Genomic DNA, 16,385 nt, shown 5'->3' with positions numbered 1-16,385 from the left:
CATCTTTTTATCTTGTAGCATGCCATGCTAAATTATGACACTATATACATAATATCCAATCTAATATGTGCTTTTATATATACACATATGTGATGAGTAACCGTATTTCTGTCAATTTAGTGTTAAGGTGATAGCATCTGAGCTCTCTTATGTGATATATAAATGTATGGAATACTACATTACATTAATATGATGTAAATACTGATGTTTATTGTTTGAAAAGGAAAGTATGATTGTATTGTTGTTCTTAATGAATATTATAAATGTTTTGTCTTGTAATTAAAAAAAATTTGAAAATACAGAGTCTCTGTTAAGTTTGCATTTTGCCATGAAGAACTGTTTTTTTGGGAAAAGTAGCTTGTAATAAGTATAGGCTATATGTCTTTATGTGATATTACACAATTAAAAGCATTTGTGGACTATATATGATCCAGCTTCATCATATTCTTGTTTGCAGAACCATGTCTGTTGGAAAGTAAATAAGGAAGCCAGAGTATTAAAGTTCTGGTGGAGCAGTAGTTTTAATTTTCATTTTGCTGGGATTTATAGCAGTAATCTTTCTTCATTTTGTCCACTATGTCAGGATACATAATAGTTCCTCTAGAAAGGACATTAAGAAAGACCTGTATGCCAATAATGTAAATAGCTCATTTCATTATGCTGTTGTAGGTTGTTTTGTGAATTCAGTCAGATTTCATCTCATAGTAATAAAAGAGAGCTGGAAGAATTTTGGGGGAGGGGAAGGGAATGCTCATTACCAGTGAAGCCCATCTGATGACATGTAACTTTCCTAGGGAAGATGAAGCAGTAGCTGTAGCCATTTTGTTCTCAGTCCTATGCTACGTGGCATAGCTTTTCCTTAATATCCTGGACACTTTCTCTTCTGGCTGTAGTGACAAAGGAGTCACTATGTTTATTGACAGTCTACATAGATAGGCACATTGGGACAGTTTTTTAACAGTTTTTTAAAGGCACTTAAAAAAGCAGATAAACATCTAGTGGGATTTTCAAAAATGCAATTTTGAAAATACCACTAGGTGTCTAAATACCTTAAAATCTGGCCAGTTATGGATAACACCGTCTCTTGAATCCAATACAGTACAAGTAATACAATCTGAAGCATACAAAATACTGCTTGAATTGCAACATAGAAAGCTGGGAGTTTAAAAGTTTCAAACATTAATTGTGTCATCTTCGTGGTCTGCCTTGGAATTCAGAGGAGCGTCAGGTAACAAAGTGGGCTGTTCCTCAGGCACAACATGAAGCTCATTGTAGAAGTGATACTATTTTTTTCCATGTCATCCCAGTATGTAAATATGCCATCTGCAATAGGGTATTATAAAGTAAGAGTACCTGTTTTTGGTCTGGGCTTGATCACTTACATAGGAATCCTTATGCCCTATACCAACCAGGATACCATGGTCATATGGGAGTCCTATAGTAGCTGGGGATACTGCTGTTGGAGCATCATCACCAGCAAAGCTTGCATTGACAAGACCCAGGACCATTATCACAGCCTAGAGAAGCAGTTTGTCTTCACACGTGGTAGCTATTTCTTCTTTTAGACTTAGAAAGAGATGGCTGCTTAGATATGTGAGAGGTGGCTGCTGCTGCTCTTGGGTGTTTAGTTTAGTGAATTATTATTATTGTTGTCCTCCTTCTTCTTCTTCTTCGAGTGCTTGCTCATGTCCATTCCATTGTAGGTGTGTGTGCTCACCACCTGCACCATTGCTGGAAGTTTTCCCCTCAGTGATATTGGTAAGAGATCAGCTCTGGCGCCCTCTGGAGCGATGTGCGTATGCACCAGTGTAAGGGGCGCCACTGGCTCCCCTCTCCCTCAGTTCCTTCTTACTGCGAGTGGCCATGCTGGAACGTCTCCTTGCCTCGGCAAGCTTTCCTATATCAACTGTGCCTAGTAGCAAATTTATTTTATATCGTTGTTTAAAAGTTGTATAGTTAATAGTTCCATTAGTGTTAAGTTAGAATTAGTTAGTCCCATATGGGACTTAGCCTAGGGCAGGACATGCCTCCGCCTCAGCCTCTGGATGTGGATTGGCTTACCTGCTAGAGTTCCTGGCATCAGTCCCCAGATAGAGGCAGCGTTCCTCGGGGTTCTGCTATCGATCACTGGTGGTCTGGCACAGACCTGCAGAGGCGGGTCGCCAGAGCCCTGGTGCCAGGAACATCCGAGGCGGTCTCCCAGACCTTGGCACTGCTCCGGAGGAGTGAGATGCCTGTCTCCGGAGCCCCATCACTGGTCTGCGGATCATGGGTATGGATCATCACGGGCACGTTGACTGTCTCTGAGACTTCGATCCTCTTGCTCCCATTCCTGGTCTACGGAGCAGCGCTGCTCTCTTAATGTGGGGTATCGACGCTGGGGTACCATCACTGATCCGCCGAACGCCACCAGTGGTCACTGGAGTTGTGGCACCAAGAGCCATTATTCCAGTACAGGTCCTCAGTGGGGGTCCACAGAGAGAGCCGATAGGAATGTGGTAGACAGGCAGGCTTGGTACCGTCCTGGTCCCCGAGACGAGTCTCTCCCTCCTTGGGCTTTGACAGCAAGGAGGAAGACCTTTTCGCAAGCCCAGGCCACCCACTGGGAACATCAGTCTTCCCCCTCTGTGCCACCGGGGACCGCATGGCCCCAATCTCATCTCACTCCACCTCACAACTTGGATGCTGCATGGTTGGATCCAGAGGAACAAGCCTGCTCTAGTCAGGTACAGCAAGTTCTCTTGGAGAGCAGAAAGCCTTCCACCAGAGCAACTTACATGACAAAGTGGAAGCGTTTCTCCTGCTGGGTAGCAGAGCGGAGTATCTCCCTGACCCACTTGTCTCTGTAGTCCATTCTGGATTACTTGCTTCACTTAAAGCAGCAGGGCCTCGCCTTCTGTTCGATCAAGGTGGCAGCCTATATTAGCCTTCCACTCTTGTGTTCAGGGTAGATCTGTATTCTTTCATGATGCTTAGGTTCCTGAAAGCTTTGAAAGACTTTTTCCACCAGTCTGAGACCTGGTTCCAATGGGACCTCAACTTGGCCCCCACCAGCTCACGGTCTCGTGTTTTGAGGCTTTGGCTTCTTGTTCCCGTAACTGCCTTTTTTCCACCAAAGTTTGAGAGAGTTGTGTAAATCTTCATCCATTTATTATTTTCCCCCATATTTGGTGCTCGAGGCCAGTGATTCTCAATTAGATCTACCCGTGGGCCAATTTGAGAATTTTATGACAAGGCCATTTGGGCAGAAGCCTGACACAATTTTTTTTTGTAAAAGTCAGCCACCACTAAATAAAGACCTTGCTTGAAATATAAGTATTAGTGGTTCTATCTTCATTGACTTTGCGATGTTTACTCCCACTCACTTTCATTTTTGGTTCCATTTCTATCACTAATGAAAAAAATTGGCAGTGTTCTAGCTGAATCATAGACCATGCTGTTGCAGGAACTTGAGATCCAGTAAACATAATTTGTGCCGGGGCTTACCAGGGCTGAGCCCCGGCACCTCTTTCATTACAAATTAAGCACTGCCAGTAAGTAAGTTACTTACTAAGGAAGTCATAGGCAAATGATAAGCAGCACGTCGCTGTTTGGGAATTTAATTATAAACTTTTTTTAAGTTGAGCTGGAGGGCCACACATGAAGCCTTGGTGGGCTACATTTGGTCCACAGGTCTCCTATTGAGTATATCTGCTCTAGGCTCTTCCTAATTCATGCAAATAGCTTCTTGGTTGTTTCTGTTCCCTTTCCAACCTTTAAAGGCAAGCTCAATTTCAGTACAGTGAAATCAGTCAGGTCTGTATATAGAGTGAATGATAGTGACAGATTTTCCTGTAAGACAGCTGAGGAAGAGGAACATGTAATATCCATGCCCATTATCATATGTGAGTAAAATTAACACACATTCACTTTCTGAAGCAAGCATTAATCTTGTAATGCCCATCCATGGCAACTTTTTTTTTTGTGAGTGAAGGAAATTAATTAATTTTTTTTAACATTAACAGCCCTTAAATGATCAAACAGTTTTTATCCTTTCCTCTCCAAATGGTTTTGGTTAGTGTTTTAAAATAAATGTTTCCTTTTAGTAAGTATGCATGCATTTATTTAAGTATTTGGAAGATTGTGCAAGTTTTAACATGCTAAGAAAATACTGTGTAATGCTAGAAGAAATAAGGTAATAGTCGTACTATAATTATGATAAAACATTACTTTGCAGTTCAATCTGGTGGCCTAAGAGCAACACCCTACACTGTTACGCAGGAAACTGTTTATCACCAGTCCTTGCTCCCTGGATAGGTAGAATGCATTGAAGGTAGAATGCTCTGCAAACAGAGGGGATGAAAGTAGAGAAGGAAGCTCCTTGTGGATCTTACCAGTTACCGCACCTGCCAACTAAAAGAAGCAAGTCTTCAAAGGAAATTCTTTCCTGAACTGAAAGTATATTGTTTGTGATTCAAGGTCTTAGGGGTGAGAGTATAAGGCCAACACTGGAGAAAAATGTGAACTCTTCAGCCCTTCCGCAAATCTTCCCTTATGGCTTGCTTTCTCTTGCATACTTATTTTCTTGAGCATGTGATATACTTGCACTCTCCTTGGGAAAATGTTTAAAAGAAGAAATACTTTTGATATGTTAATTGTGTGTTAAGTCTAATTACTTCCTTTTAAAATGAACTTGAACAACACAATCCAGGATTCTGCTCAGGGAAAAAAAATAAACCTCTCTGGAGCATTGAACAATGTTAGGGGCATATGGATATACTGTGAACACGACGACTTTTTTTTTTTTTTTTTTTTTTGCACTGGTAGTGCAAACTCTTTTTTTTAAAAGCACATATTGTGACAACTGCTGTCTGGTCAGTCTATGAATCAGTGCATTTTTGCACAGAAATGGTTTTTAACTGAGTCCTCACTATAAGAGCACATTGAAACAAGAAACCGTTTAATTTTAATTTTTGTTGTTGTAAACACAATAAAAACTTACTGGCAACCGTTTATGCTGTAGTTATTATTTAAGTTGGATCATTGGTATTTATAAATTTTAGAACTTTGTACCTAGTATGTTGCTTACGTCAGTAAGGAGTCTTAAAGCTGTATGATTTAAATTCCTTAATTCTTTGTCAGTTTTTTATTGACTTTGATATACTCAGAAAAAATGAAATGTTAATTGTAGTTTCCTTTCAAACACAAATTTTGATTATATTTGTTGATATAGATTACATGAAAACGCTTACATAAAGAAAAGTAATAAAGGTAGTATGAAAGGTTTTGGAAGCGAAAACGTCTAAGGAATTTCGTGCTAGGGAACACATGCTGAGATCCAAACAGGAGGAAACGTGCAAAATATGGATATATTTGCTACAGAATACTCCTTCATGTTTTGATACTGTAAATGTCATTGAAGTGTCTGGTTTGCTGGTCTAAAGTATGTATATAGAAATACTGTACTTAAAGCTGTGACAACTCCAAAGAGCCTATGATTCTGAAAAATAGCTGGGCTGTTTAACAGAACTGCAGACGACCGTTCACTTGTATTACTGCAAAGGTCTTGACAAAACTGAGAAGAATAGAATTTGTTTCTCTGTTATTTTAGGGAGATAGGATCTGACGTTCACACTAGCCTGTATAAGTCATTGGCTTGTTGAAATTATATACAAGTATGTAGAGGAATAGGGTGTTTTTCACTTAACCACTTTTCAGCTTTTTTCTAAGCATTATTTAGTGTATAGTGAGAATGTAGCAGGATGCTTTTTATTTTTCAGGTTAGCTATCCTGATTGCTATAGCAACAGCTCTGAAGAGAAATTGCTTAAATTTAATGACACATCAAGTAGTTGTTTCAGAACACAAATCTTGTGATTTTGAAATTGGAAATGGATTTTGATTTCAGGATGAAAATAATGTCCTTGATATGCACCCCTTTATCGATATGAGTTTGTTTTTCATAAGGCACTTGCAGTTTAGTCATTTTAGGTATTTTGCTTTTTGCCATGTATGTGCAGCTGTACATATATAAATTAGTTTACTCTACACCAGGACTTAAACCCTTCAGTCCTTTCATTGACAGTTATGGCTAAGAAAGGACTATAGGATTTTTACCCAGATTTGTTTTGATGCTCACTTTTTGTGTTATACAAAATGAACAAATGATATTGGGTTATAGAAACAGAAAAAGTATGTGGTCTTACTTGCAGACAGATGCTGTAGTTACAGAGCCCTTAGAAATATTTAGTTTTTTTCCTATTTCACTTCTGCTATTGAACATCATAGCCAAGAGTACTACTCTGAAGGTACAGACAGAAAGAAGTGGTCCATTAGCTGCAGCAAGTAGAAGCACTGAGAGACTGGCAGGTGGTATTCTTTAATTTTTGTTGTCCTGTCTGACATTTATAAAAGCTCCTGATTAAATACTTAGAAGTAGTCAATTTTTGTACTTTGTTAGACCTTTCTCAGCTATAAAAGCATAAGTACCATCTCTGATGTTTTCAGTGCATCTTTTGCTAAAGGTTTTGTTGCCACCATGATTTACCCACAACTTCCTGTAGTTCTCTTGAATTGCAAATCTATTTAGGTTATGCAGTAAGTGGCAGTTTCAGTCCTCTCGAAGAGAACTGATTTGGATAAAAATAAATCTAAATCTTAAAGATCTGATGTACAGGGAGGAATTGAAACTTAACAAAAGAATGAAACAGAAGCTGTCTTCTCTGTAGAGAAGCAGCCATGAGAATGCTAAAAACTGGAATCAGAGACAAAGTGATGAGATAAATGAGGATAAGCTTTTGTAATATGAGCATGTTGTGACTTTATGAATGTGTATGTATATACACATATGTATGAAAGAAAATAAATAAATGTGGTATATTAAATTTCAAGTGTCCATGCTAAAATAGCTCTTACAAAATATGCCGATATAACTGATACTGTTAGAGTTACTGTGAAAGCTTTATAACTCTTTATTAGGCAGGAATCTGCCCTTCTGGAAGGATTTCTCTTTAGTGGAAATTATTTTAAACCTTCAAAGATGCTATTGCTGCATCCAAGTTTTTCTTTCTGAATTGCATAAAACTTTTGAATGTGTCTAACCTTATGTGTGTAATCTAGATAGAAGTGTGTATAAAATTGTATTTTAAATTAGCGTAATAAAAGATTGTTTAGAGTTGCTTCCTTTTATATGAAACTTCTTGATACACTCCTTAAGATTTCCAGCCAGGTCTATGGCAACCAGTTCAATAGCCAGAAGACCTCTATGAATACATATTTGGAAAGTAGATTTCCAACCAAATCCCCATGTGACTTCATTTCATGTATTCGGAATTTAAAAATAACCAGTAACTGAAGTCTCTGGGGAAAAAAATTAAATTTCTATCTTATATAGAAAACCAAATTAGAGAGTTTTAGGCCTTACAGCGAAGAGAGAAATTTCTTTTCTGGGCTTCATTCTTCCACACAACCAAGAAGAGATTCTGGATTTGGAAGTGGAAAATGGAACCGTAACTGTAAAGGAGAAAAATATAGAAGTGACTGTTCCAATCAGTCTTTCCATTAACAAAACTTAAGGTGCTTCCTTGAATTCTGTTAGACAAGAACATGGCACGTGTTACTATCATCTCTAAATTCAAGGGTAATTTGCAATATAAAGATTTAAGGTGAAAATTCCACATACCGACCTCTTCATTTTGAAACAAGAAAAACAGAAGTTAGTACAATATCAACATGTCATAAGGCTGGACAGAATATTGATGATGTGAGTCAGTATTAGTGAGGTAGTCTCATTTAGGGTTATGCGATAATCCAAGGGAAATTCTCTGTCGGTGAGAATTAAGGTCATATTGATTGACACTGACCTGAAGGACTTGGTGCACAATAATGTATCTTCTTAATAGTGGACAGCACAATGGTATACATAAATAGAAAAACAAGGCCTGCTGGTCTGCACACAGACCTTAATTTTCACACAGCAGGCAGAGAAAAACATGCACCTCAAGGGCACACAAAACTTAACCTAGTATTTGGCACTTTTCAATAATTAACAATCAGCATAGAAAAGCCAGTAAGTAAATTATCTGGGCATATTAATTGGGCAGAAAGGAAGTGCATCAGCTAGATAACTTGGTCTTTCAAATTCATATACTCAGGATTTGTAGATATATAGGCATCAAAACAGAATTGCAAGAAATAGCTCTTTTAAAGACAAAATTAATATATCAGTTATCAATGGATGCGTTATTGTAAGCGTGTTCAGAACCAGAATTTACTTCAATTTCCACTCATCATTTCACTAGTAGCAAAAGGTATCCAGAAAAAAAAAGATTGAGGAAAAAAAATAACAAAAGTTGTTCAAGTAGTGTCCCTCTGAGTGTTCCACTTCAGGTGTGCACGCTCCCCATGCACCTTTGGTAGATTTTGGGTAGCAAAATTTGTTCACCCTATGCATGCACTCCAGATACCCTCATGTCCTATATCAAGGATATATAGACTAATCCACCCTCAGTTCCTTCTCAGCTGCACTTTGGCCTGAGAGAGTGTGTCAAGTGTGTCCACTTTATTTTTAGGCATAGTTAGCTTCAGATATAGATGTTCTGTTTTTTTTTGGGGGGGGGTCTGTTTGTTTTCCCTCCCATTTTACTTTCCCTGCTTAAGGGGTTATTTTTTACATCAACACTTCTGGGCTATGCCAGGCTTTAAGTGTTGTTTATCCTTCCATGAAGCTGCTCCAGTCAGAAAGGAAAACTCACAGTCCCTTCGTTGCTTGGGAGTCATCCATACGCAGCCCAAGTGTAAGAGCTGCATCTCCTTTAAAAGCAGATCTCGGAAAAACAGAAAAATAAATTTTAGATTGGTGATAGAATGAGTCCTGAAACCGGCCTCTGATCCAAGCTCAGATAACACCCCTGTACACCGTCCAAGCACAGGTAAGGCTGTAATGCTTCCATCAGCATCCATAGCAGTTGATTTTAGACAATTTCAGGATCTAATGGAGCTCCTTGTAGATATGCTTTAAATTCCTTTAGAAGAGGTTCAGGACTCTCATCCTAAACTCCTGGGAGTTTACACACTACAGCTTCTGCATAAGTTGCCCTCCTGGGAATGATGCTTTGTTGAAGCCTGCTAGTACCATCTGGTAAACTCCAGCTATGGCACTCCTATCTTTAAGCTTGCTGACAAAAAATATGCTCCAGTCAAGAACTCAGAATTTTTATTTTCATACTCATCACTGAATTCCTTAGTGATAGTAACAGTTAATGAGCATGGTAGACAATATCATTCAAAGTCTACCTCTTATAACAATGACCAGAAGCAACTTAGTATCTTCAGTAGCAAGAGTTATTCCTCAGTGACTTTATAATTCAGAATTGCTAATTACCAAGCGCTGATGTAAAAATATGGCTGCATTAATTATAATAAACTTAATAGCTTTAAACGGAAGTGCATTGTGAACAATTTAAGGCCATCACAATTGAAGATCAGATTTTGGCAAGAACATCATTATAGGCTTCCTTAGATGCAGCCGATATTGTTGTACACTCCATTTCCACTGTGACCATGATGTAACGAGCCTCTTGGCTCTAGTTGTTGGGTTTCTCTGGGGAAGTACAGAGCACTGTTGAGGACTTTCCTTTTGATGGTCTCAAGCAATTCTGAGTCTATTAATGAGTCTCTTTGTACTGTGAAAGATTCAAAAGTCATGCTTAGGGATTTTCTCTCTCTCTCCCCCCCCATCCTTATCTGCAAATAAAAGAAAATTTAGCAAGTCTGAAATGGTTGCGAGATCTCACCTGGTTTATTTTATGGTTTCTGAGGGCCTCCCATTTCCAACTGCATGGGAAAGAAAAACATCTGACCAATGGGTTTTGGGGGTCATAATATCTGGTTATTCAGTCCATTTTACCTCCATTCTTCCCTCCTACCCCACTTCCCTGTTTCTTTTCAGAACCTGGTCTCACGATCCGTTGACTTTGTAGTTTTGTAGCAGATTTTTTGCCTTCCTAAACCCAAAGCCTCTAATCAACAATGAAAGTAGAAATGCTTCTAGGTTGAAGTAACATGTCTGTCTCCTTAATAGCAAAACTAAAGCTTCTTCCTTCTCATCCACTAGCCAGTGCTTGAGAGTGAATGCTTGAGTTTCAGGTAAGAAATGGGTACTGTTTGAGGAGAGATGGGCTCAGAGGAAGATCACTAGGTCTTCATACCACATCTTGTTAGATAAGTCTGGAAATACTGAAATTGCCTCAGCATTGGCATTTTTCCATTTTGGTACAGTCTGGTGAGAAGGCAATATATGGAAGTCTTGTCCCATGGAATAAAGAATGTGTCCATATTATATTCTGGGATCTTGGTACCTCCTATTGAGACTGGAATGTGGTAATTACTTCTAGAAGTAAACTGATACATGTATGATTGTCTGCATCTGCTGATATTCAGGAGAGCAGATGGGAATTATAGCTTCCATTATAGCCCCTTGTTTTTAGCTCATAATGTTGTGACGCTTTCATCTGTGGGGCTGAAATTTTCCAGACTTTGTCTGCCCAAACATGCATTCTGTTTTTGTAAGGAAAGATTGCGCAAAGCCTTCTCATTAAAAAAAAAAAAAAAAAAAAAGATAATTCACCGAGTTTAACAGTATAAAACCAAGTTTTTACCTTCCATGTGATAGACACATGCCAACTACACAAACCTTTCTACCCATGTCATCAGGGGCTTGAGCCTTCTATGGCCATTCTGGTGTCCCTCTGCTTGCTCACAGAAGGTAATATAGTAGAGTTGTCCAATTAAATTAGTACTGCATACTGGGATGAAAAAAAAGGTCAAATACTATAAGGATCTCCGCTTTCTATCTTCTTTCAGGAATGTTGACATGGTGGTAGAGGTTTTTCAAAACAGGCTTCTTCCCTTAAACAGATTAGGACAGAGAGGTACAATCCAGCCTGACAGTACTCTCAGAGATTACCTGCAGCAGACTTTTTTTGGCCCAAAATTGTGTATAGATGTTACCACTGGTTCAGCTCAATCAATGGTAGGCATGGTAGTGTTGTCAAAACTCGCTCCAGTCTGTTGAAGGCAGCAGCATGTCATTTAGCCCTGTACAGAGCGGAATTATGTCACACAGGGTTTACAGTGTCAGTGGCTACTGGTGTCTTGTTTACATGAGAGTGGATTTGCACCACTGGTGTCAAGTGAAGGGAAATTTAGGGCAAAAAAGCCTAGAGTAGCTTCATCATAGAGAAGTACATCATCACAACCATCCAATTTCGAACCTGAAATTTATGAACCCTGGAAGTTTATTAATCGCATGTTTCATGAAGTAACTTGAATTTTAAATTAAACCTTATATTTTATTTTATCTTCTAATGATTTTGACTTTAAGAGAATAGATTCTTACAATTCACCTTTTCTGTGTACAGTATCAAACTAAAATAGTGTTATTGAATTAGGAATATCTTAATAAAGAAATGCCTTTGACCATAGATACTGATTATTCACAAGAAGTATTTTAAAACAGTTTTTTTTTTAAGTTTGAGACATGGCTCCATCAATTTCTTGGAATCCAGAGTGATGGATCCTGTGGGTTGCTGCACTGTCATGCAGTTTGTCTCATAGATTTGTAAACCTTTTAGATTGATGACATCATAATTTCATTTGGGGAATCAAACTCTAAAGCCAGTCCTTTAGTTAATACACATTTAACAAACTGTACAATCACTCAAAATTTGTAATTTCTGATAACACATCTGTAACATAAACATACTCAAAATATGAAATTACTGTGTTGAAGAGGGAATCTGTTCAGTATCTTTCTTTACTTTACTCAACAGCTAGAGATCTCCAGAAAGATGCAACATAATTATTCCTTTGTGTATGTATATTTAATGTCACAGAGGCATGCATGTGCATTCACATATATGCGCACACACACAGAGTCTATATTGAATTGTATAATACTCAAAATCACTTGTCAACTGTTTCAGACTGTAATCATAGGAATCTTACTCATCTTGTGTTACAAAAAACACAGCCAAATTATGGAAAATGTATATGTTGCTTTTAGGAACGTGACTTTTTGATTCTTTCTGACACATGAATTTGCATAGAGCCAAGGAGGAGTAAACTCACCCAACTGCTATAAATTACAGTCAGCATGTTGTCTCATAGGATTGGATTAAACCTAGTTTAAGCAGCTTTAGTGTCAGCATTGGAATAACAAATGTGACATGACCTGGCTTTGAAAAGACATTCTAAAAAAATTTCACCTACGTTAACTTTGGTTCATCGATACCACTTTGAACTGACATCTTTAATAAACATACTTGTTTATGGAAACTAGTGGATTATCCATTTGACTAATATAAAGAATTTATTTGGAATTTTTTTTTTACTTTGACGAATAGTCCTCCTTCCCTAATCTTCTTCTTCCTTTTTTTTTTTTTTTTTTTAAATGTTTCGCTGGGCTTTCTTTGAATATTTATTACCCGAATGAAGCTAATATGCAGATTTAGTTTCTGTACCGATTGTAGCCACTTCAACATGGTGCATGTGTGAGAGAGGGGAAGAGTGGTTCATTTTGTTAAAATACGGTGTGTGACTCATTGACAACACACCATGAATTTTGTATGTATATTTCAGATTATGGGCCTGAGCAGCTGTGGGGAGGTGATGCTATTAGTAGTAACCAAGAATGGGATGAGAGGGGCTTCTGAGGGAATATGAGGAGCTCAGTTTTGGTTGCTGACAGAATATCAGCGAGGAGATATTGGTGACAACGTGAGATGTGGATTTGGATGGTGGAACATAGATTAGCAGTAGCAATGTGGATTTGTAAGTTATTGGCATAAAGGAGGTAATAAAAGCTGTGATAGTAAATCAGATCATCTGTAGAGAGTGCATAAAGGGGAGGATAAGAGGGGTTTGGTTCTGAACCCTGTGGGCTGCTTACTAAAAGGGGTGGGAATTGGAAAGGAGAATCCATCAAATGAGGCACTTAAGACATGATTGTAGAGGCAGGAGGGGAACCATGGAGGCTGGAGTAATTAAAGCCATGGATGACATAATTTTGAAAAATAGGGATTTGGTAATAGTGTGAAATGCCACTAAGTGAAGAGAGAGTGGAGAGGAGCAAAGAATGGTAATGAGTTCTGACTTTTTAAAAAAATAAAAAGGTGAAAAAACATGATATAGTACAGAACTTTTGGTTCTTGTGTTCTTTCTTGGCCAGATATTTCTTTAAATTTCAGACTTTATAATTATAACCTTCACAGAGAATCTGTTTTCTGAGTAACCAGATAAACCTGTATCTACAGGAAAATAATACCATGATATTGAAACCTTGAGAAGAACTGCCATGTTTTTTTATAACAGATGCTAGCTAGACTCAGGTGTAGGAGCCTGTACAGAATGTTTTATTCTCAGGAAAATGGAGGACTCAGTGATGATTCTAGTTCTGTAAACATCCTGAAGATTAAAGCTAGCCATTAGATGCTTCTGGCGCTATACCATCATCTTAAAGGAGCAACTGTCCAAATCAGAACAGAAGGGGGGAAAAAACCAAACCAAACCAAAAAACAACCCAGCACTTGAGGTGATTAAAGTAGGTGGCAAAAAAGTTGCTTCAGTGAAGAAATAACAAAGTTTTGCATTTAGGCAAAGAGATATCCGTTGATTTTTATCTGCAAATCAACATTCTTATAGACACCAATTTAAAAAAAAATCGTTGCGGTCATCTATTATGATTTTTATTAAAGAGAGTGGAACTGAATCTTGAGGTCTGTTAATCATACTGTATAATAACTCGGTGCTTGACCTCAGGTGTAGATCTCAGGAAACAGTTTTCAACAATAACGCTCTCTTTTCTGTTCTTGACATCCAGAGATTTTCTTATGCCTGTGTGATAGAGTAGTCTGCTCCCGTGAGAGTAGTGGTGGTTAGATGTCAGCCCATCCCTGTGACATGGCGTGGTCTTTTGATTTTGAAAGCTCTGATTTATACAAGGACATACAAAATACTGGTAGAGAGAGTAAGCAGTCCTGGGAATAAATGGTGGTTGAGAGGACATCTTGTTACTGTTTTTTTTAGGGGTCTGGGACCAGCAGTCTTGCAGAGTGGATGGGACAAGACTTTCCTCTCACTCAACGAATTGGGATGAACTTTAAGGAAGGGGATCAACATGTATGTTGCTTCTCCCACAAAGCGGGACAGATACCAGCAGGTTTTTCTGCTGAACCCCCGTCTCAATCTGGAGACTAATTGCACAGAGGAGCCAGTGGAAGAAGATGGCTATGGCCCAGCAACTGTCCTAAATTATAATCTAGCTCCAAGGAGGAGAGCTGGAGACTTCTATTTTAAGGACAAACATGGTTGGAAGTACAGCCCAGCTCCCTGAGGAGAATGGAGGGCTCCTGTTTTGAGAGAATGACTGTCCAAAATACAGCCAGCTCCAGAAGAAGGAATGAAGTCTCCTGAACAAGGGGTGAGAGAATCTATAAGGTGTCTTCTGTGGATCCAGAGTGGGTGTGAACTTGTGTGACTGAGAAGCAAGTCACATTTGGTAGAAAGAGTTAATAAACCAGACACCATGATGGGATATGTATTTTGAACTAATCTGGTCTGGGTGATGGGTTTTCCAGGCCAGAACCCAAGCAGGCACTGAGGGCAGTGTCATCTGCAGGACCATAAGAGACCACAACGGGATGTGCTTGAGGGCAGTGCCCCGTGAGAGCCTGTCATCTAATTCTGGAGCTGATGGTTTATCTAAAAAGATCACTTTGGATTTCTTAAATGCTTTTTATCTGACGTTCTTAAAGTATTAATTAAAGTATTAATCAGATCAGGGAGAACTCTGTTTATTCTACTATCACTAGTATTATAATTCTGTTATCCTGCTGAAGTTGCTTCGTTTTATGGTCCAGCATGTAATTGAAGCACAGTATTGAATTTACTGTTGGAACTGATCTCTTCCATAGTAGATGCACAGAAATTCAACTTTAAATAGGGAGAGAAATATACAGCTTCATATTTTTTCCAGGGAAGTTGCACAGGTTCAAAGAAAGACACCCTTGTTTTAGTGTACAATAACTATACTCAAATCTTATTTATTAAGAGTCCCCTTATGTTTGATTATATTATATCAATAAAATATTTAATATATTCTCTGAATCTAGGTGGCTGTAATCTCAGCACTTAATTTTCCAAATAGAATAAATATTTGGATAATGCAAATATTTTGATATAAGACCCTTGTTCGTGGGTCCTTCATCTGACTATTGAAAGTGTGATCCATGTTTCTTTAAAACACTGGAAACTACTTCCTTTTTGTTTTTGCCTGCCAAAGTTTGTTTTTAGTAATGTCAGCAAACAGGAATAGTCTCATAAGAGCACTAGTGCGTTATTTCTTCTTGCATTGTAAGATTGTCCTAAGAGCAACTTCAGAACTCATTTTTTAGGGAACAGTTTTAATACAGTTCATAATTACTGAGATGTTGCATTACATTTATCTCAGTTGAGGAATAGTCGAACACCCAAATGCTATTTAATGTTTATAAAAACCATAAATATTCACATAGAAAGGATTCAGTCCTGCAGAATTTTTAACTCCCCTGCTACATAATGGTTCAAATATAAAAGAGAGCTAAACATCCTGCTCTGTGTCCATATTGTAAAATGTTACATCGCTGTTTTGTCGTGGTTTGAGTCTCACAAGAAATCTGAGTCACTTGCAGAAGTCTAAATATTGTTAATACTGATAACTGCCAAGCAGCTTGTTGGGTGTGAATCTATACTTTTTTAAAATAATGTAATATAAAAGTGACATAGCCACTTGGTGAAAATACTTTATTGGAAAGAATTTTCCAGGTTATTCAGTTAATCCTATTATCCAGTCCTATGCCCAAGTTTTTTTCTTTGATAATTGTCTGAATGTTTTTGCCTATTTCTAACTAGAGTCCACTCCAGACTGTGTAAAGATCCATCATGGAAAAAGGAAATAAACATTTTTTGCAAGTCTCATTTACTAATTTCAGAGCAATGTTAAAATTGATATTAGATTAATCAAGAGGCTGCCATCTAAGTATTTGTTTTCAAGGCAAATTGAAAAGTGGGTGCCTTTTCTCCTGCAAAACCCCTATTTGCAGTACAGTTTTTATGGCATATTTATATTTTGAAGAGCTCAAACTTAGAAAATTATAATAACACTAATTTTACTGTGTGGATCACTTTATAAGTGGTGTCATGGATTAACCTCCATTTAATATATTAAATATGAAGGACCCACTCAATACCAGACTTGTAAATTATAAAAGCCTGATGGCTAGTAGCCTCTGAAGCAGTTGTAGCTCTTGGTATTTACAAATGTTGCTACAGCTTTAAAGTGTGGCTTTTGAACATGATTAAAAAAGCAAA

At 38.0% G+C, this 16,385-nt stretch overlaps 1 protein-coding gene and 1 pseudogene across 3 annotated transcripts in view; one reads left to right on the top strand and one right to left on the bottom strand.

Annotated features, from left to right (window-relative positions):
• MED13L (mediator complex subunit 13L) overlaps positions 1-16,385 on the top strand; it is a 389,999-nt gene that overhangs the window by 73,693 nt on the left and 299,921 nt on the right. The window lies entirely within an intron of this gene.
• Positions 403-1,508, bottom strand: LOC127034818 (actin, alpha cardiac muscle 1-like; annotated as a pseudogene).

This window comes from Gopherus flavomarginatus, chromosome 15 (genome assembly GCF_025201925.1).
Source record: "Gopherus flavomarginatus isolate rGopFla2 chromosome 15, rGopFla2.mat.asm, whole genome shotgun sequence".
NCBI lineage: Eukaryota > Metazoa > Chordata > Testudines > Testudinidae > Gopherus > Gopherus flavomarginatus.
Note: the sequence above shows the minus strand (reverse complement) of the source record. Positions and strands in the feature narration are given on the sequence as shown.